The 7,489-nt window shown below is 41.8% G+C and overlaps 1 pseudogene; it reads left to right on the plus strand.

Annotated features, from left to right (window-relative positions):
* The window catches only part of LOC102037654, a 41,949-nt pseudogene that overhangs the window by 10,204 nt on the left and 24,256 nt on the right, over positions 1-7,489 (plus strand).

The following is a 7,489-nucleotide window of genomic DNA, read 5'->3' on the forward strand; positions in this document are numbered from 1 at the left end:
GCTCAAGCACAAAGCTGCCTTGTCATGAACTTGGTTTAGAAACTAACTGGTTTCTAAACATACTTTAGAGCAGGCTCTTATAGAGCTGCATGCACCTCTTTCCAAATTAAAGGCACAAATTCTACTGTGTCTGTGGTGCAATTAAAAGTGTTAATTAATTGGTGTGCTGTGCTGCATATTTACATGGTGTTTCTTTGCTTGCAGTGATGGGACTTTCCCAACAACAGCTCCAGCCTGGAGGTTACATGTTCCATTTTTGTTGGAGAAAGCAGCAACTTTGGCTCCCAGGGAGGCCAAAACAGCTAGTGGGGAAAAGGGGCAAATGGAGAACACAGAACACTGCCCAGAAACAAGTGAGTTATTCTTCTGTCATTTCTTCTTGGCATTAGCATAAGGTAGAAGAAAAGCCCCCGGAATTAATGTGGCTACCAATGAGTAATTTATACCAGGTGCTTAAATTATTGTTCAGGCCAGAAATAATAAGCATGCAAATAAACTTACTCTTCAGGCCAGCAGCTTGAGAGCATTCTTGACTGAATGTGTTTGATTTAGTTTTCTCCTTGGTGTATTAGTCAGCAGAGAACAGATTAGAGAACCTGACTGATGCCAAATGGCTCTTGTGTGGTGCTTCAGTGGTGCAGAACCAAGGTGCTTGTGTTTAAATCTCCCAGGACATTCCCTGTCCATGGATCCCAGACTTATGATGGGTCTGTCAGGATGGCAAGCTGACAGACACTCAAGGGTTCTTCATGAAAAATCCCCCATGAAAGATCAGCCCCCAGAACAATGTGTCACAGACCCTGATGGAGAAAAGTGTAAGTGAGAGGAGCAGAAATGTTTGCTGTTAGATGTGATAGGTTTCAAAGTTTCTAGCAGTGGTGAGAGATCTATCCTAGAGCAGGATTTCCAAGCAGAGGTGTGTGTTACATTGGTGCAATGCCATCAATTAATTTTGAAACCCTTTTTTTCTTAGTCATGAAGGTTATTTATAAGCAAGTAAAATTTGATATCTTATGCCTGGGCAGATATACACAAAGAAATCTGCATTGGAGAAAGGTTTCACCTTGTAATCAGAACACCCAGAACACAAGTCTTGGGTAGTGCAGCATTGCCAGCTGCTGAGGACCGGGCAAGGACCTGGTCTCAGAGGCTGAGAGGGTCACACAGAAGATATCAGGAGCCAATAAGCTGCAAAACAATTCTACAGAAATAGCAAATGCACTGAGAAGCAAAGCCCTGACCCAGTTTCTGAGATCAGCTGTGAAATTCCTGTTGTGCACAACAGGGACTTCCCCTGAGCTGTAACAACAGAATGGGGCTCTGTATCTCTGCCTTGGCAGAAGATGGAGCATGCTGAGCAACTCCAGCCCTTGTCCTGGATTCCTGTAGGGTTCATGACCCTGGACACTTGGCTTTGGAAATGGTGGATTGCACCTGGCTCTCTCCAGGAATCATGACCTCCTGAGCTTTTTTCAGACAAGGTCCATAGTTGTTGGGATGTCCATGAACTGCAGTAACTTTGGCCTGAGGTTTGGCTTTACCTTGAGGAAAATTTCCATTGTCTGAGATTGACCAATATCACTCCCTCTGGCAAGCAGAGAGTTTATCTGTCCCCTCTCTGGAACACTTCAGACCAACAACCAGGGGTATTTCATGAAAGGATAGTGTTGATTGCAGTCACTTGACTGCTCCTCTAAGTAAAAAACATGGTCTTTGTGCATTTTGGTGAGAAGATCTTAATTGCCTTGGATGCTTCATGGACATTTGGAACAAGAGTAAGGGGTAATTTGCTGTTCCTTCTTCACGTGTTCCCTTGGGGAAATGGTTATAAGATGATCGTGGGGGACATTAACAAGAAAATCAACATGGAACAGGGCAGGGGAGCTTAGAGAAAAAATGTTTGCTCAGTGAAGTGGAAGAGAGTGGAAAATTTATTCCATAAAGGCTGTAGGACTGTCCACCAGAATGGTTTCAGACAGGTGATATCTATGCACATTGGCAAAGAGTTGATTATACCTCAAATGACTAAAAATGCAACTCTTAATACAGTCACAACATTTGAGGCCAATGAGCCTGCTGAATATGCAGCATTGTCTGTTTGAGAGGCAGTTCAGTACTGCAACACCTTTAGGACCTAAGGTTTTCAAAGTAAAAATGGTCAGAAGATTTCCCAAATAATTCTGCAAAGCAAATTAAACCAGTGCAGTGTAAGCCTATTACAAAAAAAAAAGTCCAAAAAACAAACAAACAAACAAAAAAACCAAACCCGAACCCAAACAAACCCTAATGACATGATCTCAATAACTATTTATTATTTGTATATTTCTAAGAAAATATCAACTTCTGAAGCTGGTACTTTGCCAGCTTAAAAATCATGTATGTTTGTAAGCACCTGCATCCCAGCAATTTTCACTTTGATTCCCTTTTATCTGGATTGAATCCAGATGTGCTACATCTGATTTTATACTCGTAGGATCACACACAGTTTATTTTTTTTGTTGTTGTTACTCATTGCTATATGGGGTAATATATCTTTGCCTAGTTAAGATAGAGCCTGTCAACCATTTTAATTAATTTTCCATCTCCAGGCTTCTTAGTTTTATTAGCCATTTTATTAGTTTTTAAAGGATGGCTAAGTACTAATTCCCTAAAGTACAATCATTTTACTGTTGTTCTTTAAGAAGAAATTAAACATTACTGCAAGTTGTACAGTGATGACAAAACTATTAGTCATGCTGAAGGATAATTGTGTAATTAATCAGACTAATCAGCAGATTGGTTAGACAACAAAATAATAAAGCCAGTCAGGTCTTGTTTAATTCCAGCATAAAAATAGCAGTGAAGCAGAACAGAAGACCTAAACATTGCACTCCACACAAAGGATTCCAATTGTCTATCCATTGACAAAGCTGCATCTCACCTATTATCTATGCATTTATCCATTGCAATATTATTGCTGGGCTGGTTTGTTTGTTTTGAGAAGAGTGCTTTCAAAAAGTCATTTCAAAAAGCAGTGGCAGCAGCAGCTGGCTGCAGCCCAGCTGAGGGATGACTGATGGCTGTGGTCTCCTGTATCTCTGTCAGTCAGCAGGACCTGGAGAGCTCAAGCAAGGTGCCCCAGCCCAGAACCAAGCCATGGCCACACACTGGTGCCCCACTGCTTGAGAAGAGCTGACATATCTCTTTTTAGTCACAACACAGCCACCCATTCAGCCCTCTGTGTCCCACAGCCATCAGTCATCCCTCAGCTGGGCTGCAGCCAGCTGCTGCTTCCACTGCTTTGAAATGAGACTTTTTGAAAGCACTCTTCTCAAAACAAACAAACCAGCCCAGCAATAATATTGCAATGGATAAATGCATAGATAATAGGTGAGATGCAGCTTTGTCAATGGATAGACAATTGGAATCCTTTGTGTGGAGTGCAATGTTTAGGTCTTCTGTTCTGCTTCACTGCTATTTTTATGCTTAGGGTGGATTCCATGCTATCCCTCTCCCACCTGTGCCAACCCTACTGCATCTCAGGAATTATTTCTGCCAAAGAAATCCCCGTGGGCTGTGTTGGGTGGGTTTGTGGTCCCCAGGAGAGCTCACAGGGGCTGCACTGACCCCTGGCTATATTGGCAGCTCCCATGGGACTGCAGTCCAGCCTAGCTGGGAGATGGGCACCTCCTCTTGTTGACTTTGCAATGTTTAGCCTGTGTTGTTTTAGCGCTGGCTTTCTGTGTCACATTTGCAAACAGCTCATGATGGGAAAAAGAAAAGCAGACAGTTGAAGTCTGTTATTTCCTGAAATAGAGAGGAGAAAAAAAACCCAGTCCCAACCCTAAAGAGACTCCTGACCAAAGGGACTTGGCAGGGTGAGGGTTTGCATCATTCCAGCAGAGGAAAAGCCATGGGGACAGAGACCTTGGGGGGTAAATGGGAGAAAAATTCCTGCTGGATGAAAATGGTTTTGTTAAAATTATAGTGAGATGTCTTTTGTTGGCAGCTTGTGCAAAGACTTGAATGTTACTAGAAGTTACTAATTATTACAATAATCTCCAGCACCTTATTGTTTTTTTAAATAGAAAGTGCAGTCGTCAGGGTTCCCTGCAGGTGTGTTAGGTGTGCTGCCCTTGGACAGGTTGAGTTGGCACATTCTTAAGAGATTACAAACAGAACTCTGTCAGGCTTCAGACAGGTAACTCAAGTATCCTTTACATGTGTCACTCAGAGGTGGCCACACCTAGTGAAAATTAGGTGGCTCAATAGTAGCGTCTATGACCTGTCTCTGCACCTTCTTCTAGCTCCTTCCTGGCTCCATGTGAACAACCCTGAGGAGCAGAGTCTTTGTTCCTGTGTGCTCACTTAGGAAAAATTATAAAAAACCACTGTCACAGCTGTAATTGCAAACTCAGTAGCATTCCTGTCCAACAGTGTACCAAAGTAAGGCAACCTTGAGGCTTACACAAGAAGTGACACTGCTCATTAAAATTTCCACTTTAATTGTGACTTTCAGACTTTTTAGAGGAGAATTTTAGAGATAGGAATAAAATTAGCACCCAAAGTGTCTGCTGCTGGATGGAAACACTGAGAGTGTTGATCAAATGTACTGGCTGTGCCTTGGTTTGGTTTGAAGTGCAGCTGGCTTTGCTCTCCTCCCCAGTGCAGGGTCTGTTTTCATATGCAACTCCAGAAATGCCATCACTGAGCATTTGTAAAGGAGTTTTGAACTGATGCATGGTGTTTACATTTTTTAACATCTTATATTTTATAAATTAAAATGAGAGGAAAAAAAACCCGGAAAACCAGTAAGTTTTGGGATCCTCCTAGGCCAAGGCCAGGTAGCCTTTTGGGGAAAAACTTCCTGTGGTGCAGCAAGAAAAGATTTTAAAAACCTCAGAAATGCACCTTAAACTTCCAAGTGTTTCAGCCTCCCTTAAAGGAGACTGCCTCAAGTATTTGATTATGAGATTCCTACTTAGACAAGAAGGTGGCAGAAAATGGTTCTAGGCTTTAACTTCATTTTAAAGGCATAACGACTTTTATTCTGCAAGTAGTTGTTGCTGCAGGGTTTGGGGATTTTTTTAAGGGGATGGACTTCCCATCCAACCCAGAGTCACAATAACCCTCCTATTCTCCTAAGCCCTTCTGTTTATTATTGTCAAAATAAAGCATTTAAAGCCCTTAATAAACTTTCAGCCTAATCCTGCTGACCCTGATTCTTATTCATGTGCACAGTCCAATTAAAATGAGTTGGTGTAAATGGAACAAATGACACTCCTTTGGACTGGCACTTTCCTGTGGTTATTTATGCTGTCTGCTTTGATATTCATTGCCAGCAGATTCATTCAGAGTGCTTGACCTGGAGTAATTATTTTCTTGATTACTTCAGAACTTAATCTTCACACCCTGTAATAATTTCATCTGCAGACATTAAAATATTCCACACTTTTTTTTTGCTGAACATCTGCAGTTGCCTTGTTTTGATGTATTTTCATATCAGGACAGATATTTTTACTTAGCTGCTGAAGAATCTTGAGAGCAGAGCTATGCACAATAAGGATAATGCTTCTTCCTGTTATTTCTCTTTCCTAAAAAAATTTTAAAAATCATGAGATGTATAAGAATGTGCACGAGAGCCAATTCTGAGAATTTAAAACTTTTATAAGTTTTACGGGGGTTTAGGAAGAACAATTATAAAAAAAATGACACTGACAGAACCACTTAAAAGGGACATTGAAAAGATATGAGAAAATTTCCCAAATAGCTAGGTTTTTCTTTTCTTTATTAACAGCTGTGATATTCCTCAGTAAATTTCATAATCCTCTGGTATTTTCCTACACTCTCAGTCATCCTCTTCTTTTGCCACTGTTTAGTTTATTGCTGTGTGATTTCAAACAACACATGGTGGTGTGGGTGCACTTCAAAGAACCAAAGTCTAATTTTGGTGGAAATATCTCCTGGGATTCAGAAATGAGAGGGAGAACCAACATGGCTGGCATATTTTCTAAACAGAAGAGGCAAACCAAAATTCTGCTCAGACAATGGAGCCTCCTAGTTCCAAATCTATCACTGTCAAAATAGAGTTTTGCAAACTTGAGTCCTTACTTTGAGCTAAGCAGCGATTTTTCACCTTATTTTCTCCTCTAGGTTGGACTGAAAGTGCTTTTTGGCCGACCAGGCCAGTGGTTTGGAAACAATGGCAATGGAAATGTGCATCTTCCATGGTGTGGATGGCTGGGTGAGGGCATGCAGACACCCCCAGAGGCAGAGCAGAGCCTGCTGCCTCATCCCCTCAGTGTCCCCTGCTGGAATGGGGTGATCTCTCCTGGGAATCTCACAGGTAACGGGGCAGCCCAGCCTGCACCAGATACTCTGCTGAGGGGGGAGGCAGTGAGGCTGCTCAGCACTTCTCACACCAAGGGTGAACGATAGATTTGGTATCATTTTGCTGCAAGTTGAAATCCAGCTGGGGGAAGTTTGGTGTTTTCTTCTTCCGGGCATTTGTCCACTCTATCATGGGGCTCTTGAAGATTGTTGTGGTGAATCAGGTTTCAGCCATGGAAGGTGTTTCTTCTCTGCTACATCCTACTGGTGTTCAGGGTGTTGAGATGCAAACTCACACCAATTTCCCATTTCCCATGCAGAAATCACAGGCTGAGAGATGGCCCTAGACCTTGCCAGCAGTGACTGTCACAGTCAAACACAGAGTATTCATGTCTCCTTAAGCTAAAAGAGCTGGATGCATTTGCTTTAAATGCACAGCAGAGAGCAGGAGTTGCTATTTAAGTATCTAAACACTGGAATTAAAAACCCTGGTGTGTTTTGGCTGGGCAGAAACAGGATTGGGCTCCTATGAAATAGTCCCTTTGAAATAGGATTTTGTCCTTGGCACTTTATTTGGCTCTGTGTCTCTAGAGAAATAATTGTCCCTGCTCTGGCAACCTAACAGTTAAATTCAGAGTTGCAAACAAGCAGGCATTTATATTTTTATTTCTATTAATATTCTCCTGGTTATGGCACTCTACATGGTGAGACAGTTTTTCCACCATAGAAAATTTCCTTGGCTAGGTTTAGGCAAGCATAAACATTTACTTCTCTGGGATCCATTACTTACCAGCAGTTTTCAACTAATAAGCATCCAGCAGGATGAGTAAAGGTCATATTAAATGCTTCACTTTATGGGTTTTGGGGAGGGAAATATATGTATGTGCAGGGTAGAAGAAATTGGTCTCGTGCTGCAGGGTTTGATTAATTTGAAGAGGATAACTCTTAGAATATTTCAGCCTCACTCTGATTCTCAGCACCCTTTCTGACTGGTGGCTTGTTTGTCTGCTAAATTCTGAGTGTCAAAAGAGTGAATCCAATCATGGAGAAAGATGATTTGCTTTGATCTTAACAACTTTATTACAAAATCTGTTTTTCTGTTCCTTTTCATGTAGCTCTGCTAGACAAGAGCTTGTATTCTCCCCCAGTGCAAGCAGGTGAAAATATCCCTTCAGCTGCA

This window comes from Geospiza fortis, unplaced genomic scaffold, assembly GCF_000277835.1.
Source record: "Geospiza fortis unplaced genomic scaffold, GeoFor_1.0 scaffold171, whole genome shotgun sequence".
Classification (NCBI taxonomy): Eukaryota; Metazoa; Chordata; class Aves; order Passeriformes; family Thraupidae; genus Geospiza; species Geospiza fortis.